This window comes from Cnephaeus nilssonii (genome assembly GCF_951640355.1).
Source record: "Cnephaeus nilssonii genome assembly, chromosome: 15".
Taxonomy (NCBI): domain Eukaryota; kingdom Metazoa; phylum Chordata; class Mammalia; order Chiroptera; family Vespertilionidae; genus Cnephaeus; species Cnephaeus nilssonii.
The window spans coordinates 36136321-36148884 of record NC_137086.1 but is presented as its reverse complement, the minus strand read 5'-3'; the positions used below and the strand labels follow the sequence as shown (position 1 = coordinate 36148884).

General features: G+C 36.8%; 1 protein-coding gene across 12 annotated transcripts in view; it reads right to left on the bottom strand.

Moving 5' to 3' along the window:
- Positions 1–12564, bottom strand: part of EHBP1 (EH domain binding protein 1) — a 415903-nt gene that overhangs the window by 230228 nt on the left and 173111 nt on the right. Inside the window, exon 1 of one of the 12 annotated variants that reach the window (XM_079792165.1) lies at positions 7850–7946. The exons of the other annotated variants lie outside the window; for them this stretch is intronic. The gene's annotated coding sequence lies outside the window, so the exon portion shown is untranslated. Of the gene's footprint in view, positions 1–7849; positions 7947–12564 lie in introns of those variants that run through there. 12 annotated transcript variants of the gene reach the window in all.

The window sequence follows — 12564 nt, the reverse complement described above, 5'->3', positions numbered from 1 at the left end:
AATTAAATACTTAAATATTTTTGTAGTGTTGAGCTTGCTTCAGGGCAAGTTGTAGGATCTTCTTTCTTCAGATTGAAAAAAACACCACAAACAAACCATATAGATAATTACCATAGCTTTCTGTGATGTTTTAGGTACAGCCTTGCCTAAGAGCAGCAAGATAGGCAGGTGATTTCTTAAAGTGCTTTTCAGCTCCAGGGTGATAAAAATGTCTTAAACTTTCTGAAGTTGAAAAGTCATAATTAACCATTAAAATTTAAAGCTGAACAATCACATACAGTTACAGCATACTTTCCTATAATATAGTGCAAGAAAAGAGGTAACATCAACTAATGTTTCAGCTAAAATTCAGCAAATATTGTTAAAATGCAAGAGTCAACACCTCAAATTACTACCATTTCAAATAAATACTTTATCTGGTTTTAGGGAACTTTTTCAATAAGCCATTATAGATAACACATGGTTTGTGTAGTATACCTACTATACAGTTCTCTATAAAAATTGTATAATCTCACTAATCCTAATCACATGTAGATTTATTTTCTTTAAAGAATAATAATATGAAAGCTTGAAGACTATTTCTCATATATAGGACTAGAGAGACCATGTGATATCACACCGCTTGGGATCTTTTCCTGTAGCAGAAATTGTTAAACATTTCTTACATCATGGATTTCTATAATTCTAGCTGCTGCTTAAGTCAGATCAATAATAGCACAACTAACTACAATGACAACGTACCGTGTGTTGAGCACTGTTCTAAACAAATGTTAATGCTTTTTGTAGTGTTGACTACACAGGCTTATTTGTTGACTAGCATTATTCTCATTTTAGAGATAAGTAAGCTGAGGTTCATCAGTTTTCCCAGGACTACACAGCTACGAATGTCCAAGTTTTAACCACTACACGCACTACACTAAAATGCCTCTGAAGAGACAGTTAACTGACTGCACCTGGCAATCTGCAGAGAAAGAAGAGGTGAGATTTTCACAGAAATCTATTATTCTATGAAACAAATAATTGCTTTCAATTTCATTTACATCTTTTTCTTTATTTCCATATATTCCAAACACTATAGAAAAAATAATATTGATGTTTTCACAGCATTTGATATAATAGCACTTAAAAAATAATGACCATTTTTACCATTTGTTTAGTGACCTACTTTGGGATCATTATTTATTTGATCTTAACATCTTGTTAAATGGTAGGGCTGCTGCTATTACTACTGTTTACAGATGACTAAGGAAACTTAGGCCTAAGATTTGGAAACAGCCTAAATGCCCATCGCAGATGAGTAGGTTAGAAAACCATGGTACATCTACACAATGGAATACTATGCTACTGTAAAAAAGAAGGAACTCTTACCATTCTCATTTAAGGAAACTTTAAAATGCTGTAAGTTTATCAAGACATATCATCAGTTCTACCACTGCAGTGCTTTCTGGTTTTGTTTTTGTAAGGCAGATGGTAGGACAAAAGAGTTCATATATAGATATCCTCCAACCACTATTAAAAAGGCAAAAGGTTTGCCTATAAGCAAAAGGATTTGTGTTGAAGTTAAATGAAATTATCTTAGTTGGCCCTTCATATACCACAACAGCATACTTAGCAGGCATGCTTTTGTTTATTCATTAATATATCAGCAAAGCTAAGTATCCTAAAAGGTAGTATCTGGGAAACTAATGTCTTAAACTTTTACTTTTACATTAGCTAGCAAGGGTTATTCCAGGTTAACTATTGATAAAAATGTCAATTTGGTTCTTTTTGCTTTTATGCAATCATTATTATTCTATGGGAATTTAGTTTTCTGCCAATCAAACTGTGTCCGTAGGGCTGGGATGTTTCTGGTGTGGTGTCCAGTGAGCTATTGGTGCTCAAATTATAACACGAGCAACAACAACTATCACCAAGTTACTGAATGCAAAGTGATCTGACACAAAAGCCATGCATAGCTAAGAGTCAGAAGAATTATAAGCAGTATTTGAACACTTCTTTTAAAAATAAACAAAAATTTGCTCTGGCCAGTGTGGTTCAGTTGGTTGGGTGTCATCCCATACACCAAAGGGTTGCCGGTTCAATACCTAGTCAGGGAACATGCTGAGGTTGCAGGCTCGATAGTGCAGGCATTGGTTGATGGATGTTTGCTCTCACATAGATGTTTCTCTCCATCTCTCCCTTCCTCTCTTTCTAAAAGTCAATAAAAAATCTTTAAAAAAATAAAATATCAGACATATGTCATAGCAATATTTTTACCGGTACTACTCCTAAGGCAATGAAAACTAAGGAGAAAATAAACAAATGAGACTACATCAAAATAAAAAGCTTTTGCACAGCAAAAGAAACCATCAACAAAACAACAAGAAAGCCCACTACACAGGAGAACATATTTGCCAATGTTATATCCGATGAGGGCCTAATCTTCAAAATTTATAGAGAACTCATACAGCTTAACAAAAAAAAGATAAACAATCCAATCATAAAATGGGCAAAGGACTTAAATAGACCTTTTGCAAGTGGACACACAGAAGGCCAAGTGACATATGAAAACATGCTCTAAGTCACTAATCATCGAAGAGATGCAAATCAAAACGACAATGAGATACCATCTCACACCTGTCAGAATGGCTATCATCAACAAATCAACAAATGACAAGTGCTGGCGAGGATGTGGAGAAAAAGGAACCCTCGTGTACTACTGGTGGAATGCAGGTTGGTGCAGTCACTGTGGAAAACAGTATGGAGTTTCCTCAAAAAATTAAAAATGGAACTTCCATTTGACCCAGTGATCCCACTTCTAGGAATATATCCCAAGAAACCAAAAACACCAATCAGAAAGGACATATGCACCCCTATGTTCACAGCAGCACAATTTACAATAGCTAAGATTTGGAAACAGCCTAAATGCCCATCAGCAGATGAGTAGGTTAGAAAACCATGGTACATCTACACAATGGAATAGTATGCTACTGTAAAAAAGAAAGAACTCTTACCATTCTCAACAGCATGGATGGATCTGGAGAGCATTATGCTAAGCAAAATAAGCCAATCAGAGAAAGATGAAAATCACATGACTTCACTCATTGTTGGAATATAATGAACAACATAAACTGATGAGCAAAAATAGATACAGACAGAGAAGCATCAAACAGACTGTCAAACTTCAGTGGGAAGGTGGAGGGGGCGGTGCGGTAAGAAATCAACCAAAGGACTTGTATGCATGCATATAAGCAATAACACAGACACTAGGGGGGTGAGGGCATATGCTGGGGGGTGGGGGTGGCCAGGGAGAGGTCAATGGGGGGAAAAGGAGACATATGTAATACTATATCTAATACTTCAAACAATTAAAAATAAATAAACAAACAAACAAAAGCCCTACCCAGTCTGGCTCAGTGGATAGAGCGCCGGCCTGTGGACCAAAGGGTTCCAGGTTCAATTCTGGTCAAGGGCATGTACCTCGGTTGCAGGCTCCTCCCCAGCCTGGGCCCTAGTCAGGACTCGTGCAGGAAGCAACCAATCGATGTGTTTCTCTCACATTGATATTTCTGTCTTTCCCTTTCTCTTGCACTCTCTCTAAAAATCAATGTAAAAATATCCTCAGGTGAGGATTAAAAAATAAATAAAAGAACAAAGACTTGTATATGATGTTTATATGTTCATATTTTAGCAATCAGAATATGTTTTTGCATAGGACAAAAAAAGAATGATTATTTAGTTAGGTTTTCCTAAATATTTATATATTTCTAAGAAGAGAATAGTGTCCTTTCACAGGACTCCCAAGTGTCACAGGAGCTAGGGAAGATAAAAGCAGTGTACCTCTGTTCATTAGGTTTTTTTTAAAAAGTGTGTGTGTGTGTGTGTGTGTGTGTGTGTGTGTGTATGTGTGTGTTTTGGAGAGGGGGACGGAAAGGATGGAGAACTTAGAAGACAAAGGAAAAGATCTGCCTCTGCCTGTGCTTACAAATTAGAATAAAGTCAGAAGTAATGAAAAGAGGTGTTCAAGAAAGATAAAAATCTGAACTTCATTAAACCCATAACAAACCACGCAATTATTGGGTTTTATTTACAGGGTTTTTGAGAGTATCAAATAACATGAAATGCATGAAAGTGCTTTGTAAATGGTAGATGCTATAAAATTCAAGTGTTAAACTGCACTGAAATTCTGAATAAAACCCATGATTCATTTGTAATTAAAACTTTACATTTAAAAACTCTAAGAAAAATCGTAAGTTTTACGTGGGAAAAAATAATGATATAGTAAAAATTTTACAGTGCATGTCTTAAATACTTGAAAACTATCAATGTATATGCTTAAATGAAAAGCACAAGATATCAAATATTATTATTCTGCTCTTACTGTGTATTAAAAGGTGATATGTATAAATCTGGAGATATACATAGGGACCTAATAGTAAGTTTTCTGAGGAAAAGAAAATATAAACAAAGTAGGGAGACAGAATTACTCTTTATTCTACTGGCTTTTTAAAAAACTTTAGCTATCTATTACTTTTCATATAAAAAATTAATTTTAGGAGCTAATAACAAAAAAAGTGGTAAATTTGCCCTAGCTGGTTTGGTTCAGTGTTTAAGAGTGTCAGCCCATGGGTTCAATTCTGGTCTAGGACACATACCTCAGATCCCAGTCCCCAGTCAGGTCAGGGCATGTGAGGGAAGCAACCAATCTATGTGTCTCTTTCACATCAATGTTCTCTCTCTGTCTCTCCCCCTCCCTTCCACTAGCTAAAAAAAAAGGGGGAGGGGGAGGAAAATATTCTCAGGTGAGAATTAACAACAACAACAAAAAAGTGGGAACTTTTTACTTCCTATTTCCTATTGAAAGCTTAGTAAAATACAATAAATAATCCTATCTAATAAAGATGGAATATGCTAATTGACCATCACTCAGTCACAAAGATGGCTGCACCCACAGCTGAGGCCAAGTTCCCATAAGGAGCCTTAACGAGCAATCAGCAGGGACCTGAGGCTACCCTCTCCCCTGCCCCTGTGGGGCTTGACAGGGGACCTCAGGCTGCAACCCCCACCTGGCGGGGCTTGATGGGGGACCTCAAGGCACGCCCACCCGCCCCAGTCTGGGCTGGAGGAACTCAGGCCACGCCCACCTGAGGCTACGTCCCCTGCTGGTGGGGCTTGACAAGGGTGGGAATGGCCGGGTCTGGATCTAGCTCAATGGGGGGGAAGGGGAGTGGCTGGGTCTGGGTCTCACATGATTTTGAGGCACATGTGGGTGGGCAGGGACTTGACTCTGGGTCCCATGGTGCGCCCCAGACTCTGACAGGAGGAAAGTTTTCATATACATTTTACTAATTTTCTTTCATCTCTGGCACTTCTATTATAGAGAAAGGGCAAATAGCAATATTAAATTATTTCCTCTAATGAATCCCCTTTTAATGTGCACGAATTTCGTGCACCGGGCCGCTAGTTTAAGAATAAAATTCAAGTTTATGCTCAAGGATAATGTTATCTAAGTTTTTTTTTAAAATGAAACAGACATTTAACATTTATATATTTTTAGAACTGGATATAGCTCTTCGGGCTTCTCCACTTCCCCCTGCTCCTGAGGGGTGATCGGGGCAGCAGCCGCTGCTAGCACCCGCTGATAGCGCCAGCCCTGCTTGCACCCACCGCTGGCACCGGCCCCAATCACTCAGCGCCGTCAGTGGTTGTGAGCGGCGGCAGTGGGAGCAGGGATGCCGGCAGACAGGGGACCAGGGGCTGCGGTGGGAGGGGTGAGGCAGAGGCACGGAGGATGGGCCGAGACACACCCCTGTGCCCACTGCAGCCTCACGGCCCACAGTTCCTTTCAAGGCGCACGAATTTGTGCACTGGGCCCCTAGTATATTTTATAAATATCCTATATAATAAAAGCATAATATGCAAATCGACCGAATGGCAGAATGACCAGTTGCTATGACACGCACTGACCACCGGGGGCAGATGCTCAATGCAGGAGCTGCCCCCTGGTGGTCAGTGCACTTCCACAAGGGGAGCACTGCTCAGCCAGAAGCCAGGCTCACGACTGGTGAGCGCAGCGGCAGTGGCAGGAGCCTCTCCCACCACCTCCGCTGCAGGCGGGTGGTAAGGAGCGAGGGGTCCCAGACTGCGAGAGCCCCAGATTGCAAGAGGGATGTCTGACTGCTGGCTATCCCCCAAGGGGTCCCGGACTGAGAGAGGGTGCAGGCTGGGCTTAGAGGCTTTCCCCCCTCCCCCCCACCACCAATGCACAAATCTCGTGCACCAGGCCTCTAGTTAAATAGAGTAAAAAATAAAAAAAATAAAAAGGTTATACATTATATTATATTATATTATATTATATTATATTATATTATATATTCTGTAAAGGGAAAAACTCAATTAGTCCAGGGGCTGAATCAGGAAATTAAAATATAACCATGTTTATTCTTTGATACTTGATAAGACAGAATAATAGTAAATCCTACTGACCACAGAAACAAAGAAAGGAGATATCCTCAGAGTACAGTTAGGCTACCTCAAAAGGCAAAGCATTTCACATCGTAGAATGTCTTTCTATCCACAGCTTTTATGACAACCGGAAAACCAATTTGATGATAACCTATTAGTCTTGATCCACAATCTAATATCTGTATTGTAAAAGCAGCATTTCTGGCTTAACCACAGAGCTACAATTGACTTTTTTAGAGCAACATAAATTAATGAAGGTAATTCATATAATGCTGAGAAGAAAGATTTAGGCAGGGTCACACAGTTCCATGCATATTTCCAAGCAGTGTCCCAAATTGTTTAAAAAGGACTAAAGTCAGTACTAGACTCTCTAGAAGTAACTGATACATTGTAGTAAAAGTAAAGTCCTAAAATTAAATGCCAAGCTCCATTTTTGTCCTGATTGCTATTTAAAATTGGAATTATCTCCTAGGAAAAGCTGGAGAGCAGATATGAATCATGTTGAAGAAGTTTGTTGGGAAAAGAGTAGAAAGGAACAGCTGAGCCAAGAAGGGGCAAAAGGGTGAAAAAGACTGGCATTTCAGAATGTATTATTTTTATTTACATTATTTTAAGAGTCTTTGTGAAGAATGCTATAGTCTTAGAAATCCATCAAGTCAAATTTATAACATGCCTGCTCTTTTTTTTTTAAATCAAAATCCTTATGTCCAGCTATTATCTACTAGGGGAAGGGTTCAAAAACTAACAAATTTCTTACAAGGGCCATTGACTCACAGGGAAAAAAATTAAAATGAAATACAATTACTTGGGGTTACATAGATATTTTAAAAATAAATTTTGCATATTTTTAAAAGAAAAATATATGATTTCCCTAATTCGAATCTATGGCTCATCCAAACTTTAATACCAAAAAGGGGAACAGAATAGATTTTAACAAGGAAAAAAAAGTGGAAAGGAATCAGAGAGCAGATGAGATGGGCTTGACAGTAAGTTTTTGAAGTGGTGGGAACAATGGTGAGCACAATGGTAGAACTGTACTAATCCCTTGAGAAACTATCAAGAAAGGATCTGGATTTTAAAAAAATGATAGGGAATGACTATATGCATTTCTGAAATGCTGCTAGCCAGGAATGTGCAATTTGAACTGGAGATTCAAGAAATGTTGTCTGAAGTTGACAACATTTGAAATAGAGTACAAGTATATCCTATGGAACTACAATCATGAAGGAACCAACCACCAGAACGAGAATCTAGAGCAGTTAAAAGAGGCTGCCTCTTGGAGAGGGTTGAAGATAGGATTGATTTTCATTAAAAGGTCTTCTATACTGTTTGATTTGTTACCAAGTACCTATACTTAAAAAAATAAAAACAAAAATTTCAAACTCATAAATTAGAAGGGCCTGACCTGTATTAAAAGTTTGTTCTTCTCCTTCTTCTTCTTCTTCTTTTTTTTTTTTTTTTGCAAATTCCATCAAAAGGTTCTTGTCAAAAACAGATTTGATTTTTTTCCCCCTGTGTATACACACATTAGTTACGGATGATTAACAAAGCATTCATTCTTCTATTTGCTTTGGCTGAGAACTGACTTGTGTTAGTGTTAAGGAAATATTTCACTTCAGATGGAGAAGATATTAAGTGTTGCTTATTTAAATATACATATGGTAAAAGAAAGGGTTTATACATGTTTTGGGCTCACAAACAATAAACGCATTTAAGTAAATGGAAGTGCAGACTTGATCCACCTTAGAAACTAGGAATAATACTATGTACTTTTTCTCTCTTTATTCAAAATAGGCTTTGTGAAGTTATCTATTTAGCATTTTAATTTTGGTGAAGTGGTAAAAAATTTAACTGAAGAAGATTTGATATCAAATATGACAGAAGAAATCACAATTATTTTCTTTAATTTTTATACATGCAGAGACTTTTAAAAATACTTTTTTAAGAAACTGAGTAAAAAGTAGCTATTCTGTAAAATCAGTTTCTCAAGTTTAGGGTATCTAAAAATAAATACTCAATTTAGCCTCACAAATAGTCACTTAAAGTGTCTTTACTTTTCAGATGTACAATGTTTAAAACATAATATTCATTTGGAAGAAAAGTTTTCTTATTATAGAAACACATATGAAGAAACAGTGAGATATGCAAATTTATCCTATCTTAATTTTTGTAAAATCACTTTTCTAAAATAAAATTACTTTATCCAGTCAACAAGAAATATTAATTATAGCAATTTAGTTTTTTGCAACAACCTGTTTGATTTAAAGAAAAGGTAGTCAAAACCAGTAACATGATTTATACTATACTTTGACTGACTTTTGAGTAGATTTTCACTAATTAGGTCCACAAGTATAGGGTGGGATATATAAAAATAAAGGATTATAGGGGAAAATGTGATGGATTATTTAGAAACTGGCAAATGAAGAAGAGAGTTTAAGAAAGGATGGATTTGAAATCAGTTTTTAGATCTCTACTTTATTCCTAAATTGCTAGTAGTAGCAATTTAAAGGAAAGAATTAGACAAGAGGTAAAAATTAGGAGTGAGGTGAAGAAGAAGAAAAATATGTTTTGGATATTCTAGGACTACCTGATGATACCATAAAAATTTATAGTAAGCAACATTTCAGATCCCGGGCTTAACTTAAGCAGACAGTTGCTCTGACATTAGTACAGATTCCTTTTCCTCTCATTTTCCTTCCTTCCTAACACATATGTTTGGCAACTAAATATTCTTGTATTTTATTTTATTTTTTACATTGGAAAATAAAGAAATTTAATTTTATATTTCTCCCTTCTTTCTTCAGTAAATCACATGGAGCTTGGAAACATTATAAAATAAATGTCACTACCAGTTTAAACTTATTATTTTCAAACTCCTGAAAGGCAATAAGACCTTTCTACAAAATTAAATTGAGCAATCTCAGGTAGCACTCTTCAATTTTATTTCATTTTTACCATACACCCTCTCCTAGTCATCACTTTCATTTTATATGATCTTATTGTTGACACGTATCCATTGAAAATCTGCTTCTAAACTGAACTCTGAATCTAGTCACCAAAACTGTCCTTGAATCAACAAGACCCCTCCAAAAGCCTAAGTGAATGATGGGTTTTGTATAATAACCTGAAGCCCTATAGATTTTCACTAGGTCAAGCTATTGTTGGAGTAAATTCCAAAGTGAGAGTCACTGCAGAGATAATTGAGGTCCCCTCATAGCTCACACCTGGAAAGCAGCTCTGTGAGTGGAGCTGCTTTTTATACTTATATGCAAGTATCAGCTCTCAAAGCATTTCTATAAAAGCCTGAAAATGACAAAGGTATAATGTACATTTTTAAATAAGAAATGTAATAACACCAATTACGAATTTTATCTACTCTATGAAATGAAACAAAAAATAACCTAAATCAATTTTTATTAAAATGACTAGAGGCACGAATTTTGTGCGGGGGGAGGGGGGGCCCCGAGGGGGCGGTCCCCTCAGCCCAGCCTGCACCCTCTCCAATCTGGGACCCCTCGGGGGATGTCCCTCTCACAATCCGGGACCACTGGCTCCTAACTGCTCACCTGCCTGCCTGATCACCCCTAACTGCCCCCCTGATGGCCTAGTCACCCCCAACTGCCCCCCTGCCAGCCTGGTCACCCTTACTGCACCCCCTGCCAGTCTGGTCACCACTCACTGCCACCCCTTCTGGCATGGTCATCCCTAACTGCCCCCCCTACCAGCCTGGTCGCCCTATACAGCCTGCTTGTTCAGTTGTTTGCTCGTCCCTCACTAACCCCCCTGCCGGCCTGGTCACCCCATGCAGCCTGCTGCTCAGTCGTTTGGTCGGCCCTCACTAACCCCCCTGCTGGCCTGGTCGCACCACGCAGCCTATTTGGTCATCCGTTCGGTTGTTTCGGTTGCAATGGTCACTTAGGCTTTTATATGTATAGATGGGATTATGAATAATTTTTCTTTTTTAAATATTTCCAATAGTCATTTTGTTGGATGTGTAATACATATACAATTTTTAAAAGATCCACTAAGCTCTTAAAAGAGTCTAAAGAACAAAAAAGTTATACATATTAATTTTATTAGTACATTATTCCAAGCACATCTGACTCACAGACTCTATAACAGATGTCTTCTTTCTGCATGAAACCAAGAATTCTTCAGGTAGCAGGGCTTAAAATTTTCACTCGAAGTTTATTGAAAATGAAAACAATTGAATACCCACTTACCCATTTATTGGATATTTATAAGTGCATAAAATCTTACGGAGTATGTCTGTTTAAAAAAAAAAATTCTTCCCACCCTTAGGTAGCTGCCTAAGATCAGCAGGCAAAGAGAAGACTATCCATGAAAAGTTAAATAACAAGCTATGATAAAATTAAAAGAAAATCCACAAGCTTAATATGTAAATCAGTGACAAATCATTTTTCAAACACTCATTGAGGGTACACTTACTATGTATAAAACATTATTCTAAAATGTGGAAATCAGTGATATACACTTACATTTCCATCACTCCAAAACAAGCAAAAAGATGGATGTTTAGGGACTGAGAAAAGAATCTGAACCAATAATATATCTGAACTGTGGGACACTACAGGCTTACAGGGACAGAGTTCATGTTAAGGTATAATCATTCTGTAGTTCACATAACTGGAAATACATGCCCAATGCTTTAAATTGGTTTAAACAGCAGTATATGCAGCTCTCTTTAATTAACTGTAGCAATTGACATACCTAAAAAGCAGAGATCTGAAATGATGTGCTGTAAGGAGTACTTGTAAGCCAATATTAATCTCTAAGTTTAACCTATTATAGTAGTGTCCAATGCTGTACCTAGACTGTAAGTAGAAGGCTGGATATATATTACATAACTGCATTCAGAAATCCTGAGACAAAAGTGCTTTATGACAAAGTTCTAAATAGTTAGCAATATGCAGAGAATAAGCATTGCTGCTGAATATTATTGCTGAGTATTATTTTTTGAATGACAGGACAGATACACATTCACATTAAAAATAATCCATTTTAAAGCAATCTCTACTTTAGATATCTAAACTACCATCATAAATATTATTGGAAAACATCTGGTTACTATTCTTGACCAAATAATATTTCCAAACTTCTCTATTTTAATAATTTGTAAGTATAAAATTATATAAATTTTAACCATCCTATAAAGACAACTTAAAATGGCTATTTGTCTATATATATTAAAATGTCATTAAAAATCCACCTCTTATAAAAAAATGGGCAATGAACCTAAATAGATACTTTTCGAAAGAGGACATAAGGAAGGCCAAGAGACATATGAAAACATGCTCAAAGTCACTAATCATCCGAGAGATGCAAATCAAAACGACAATGAGGTATCATCTCACACCTGTCAGAATGGCTATCATCAACAAATCAACAAATGACAAGTGCTGAAGAGGATGAGGAGAAAAAGGAACCCTCGTGCACTGCTAATGGGAATGCAGACTGGTGCAACCACTGTGGAGAACAGTATGGAGTTTCTTTAAAAAACTAAAAATGGAACTCCCATTTGACCCAGTAATACCACTCCTAGGACTATATCCCAAGAAACCAGAAAGACCAATCAGAAAGAATATATGCACCTCTATGTTCATAGCAGCACAATTTACAATAGCTAAGATTTGGAAACAGCCTAAGTGCCCATCAGCAGATGAGTGGATAAGAGGGGATAAGGACACATATGTAATACCTTAATCAATAAAGAAAATAAATAAATGAATCAAAAAGATTAATTAAAACTATAAATTTTTGCCTAACAAATTTATTTTTACAAAGTTTACACTCAGATATTTTCACATAATTATAAAATTTACATTTTTATATTGATCATCTTTTAAAAATGAAACTAAAGCATTTCATATGTTATATTATTCAATATATTTGTTAAAATTTTTAGCAAATTAAGTGAGTTTGTGAACTTTAGTATGTGGCTAGTATATATGCATGATCTGAAGCAGATGATCTTGTGCACTGAATTTAAATGAATAATCCAGGTGTGGCTGCTGGGAATTTTGGCCTTGTTTTGTTTTCATTACTATCTAAAAATCTATCTCAGTGAAATTGATCTTTACCTAATAAACCTGATTACAA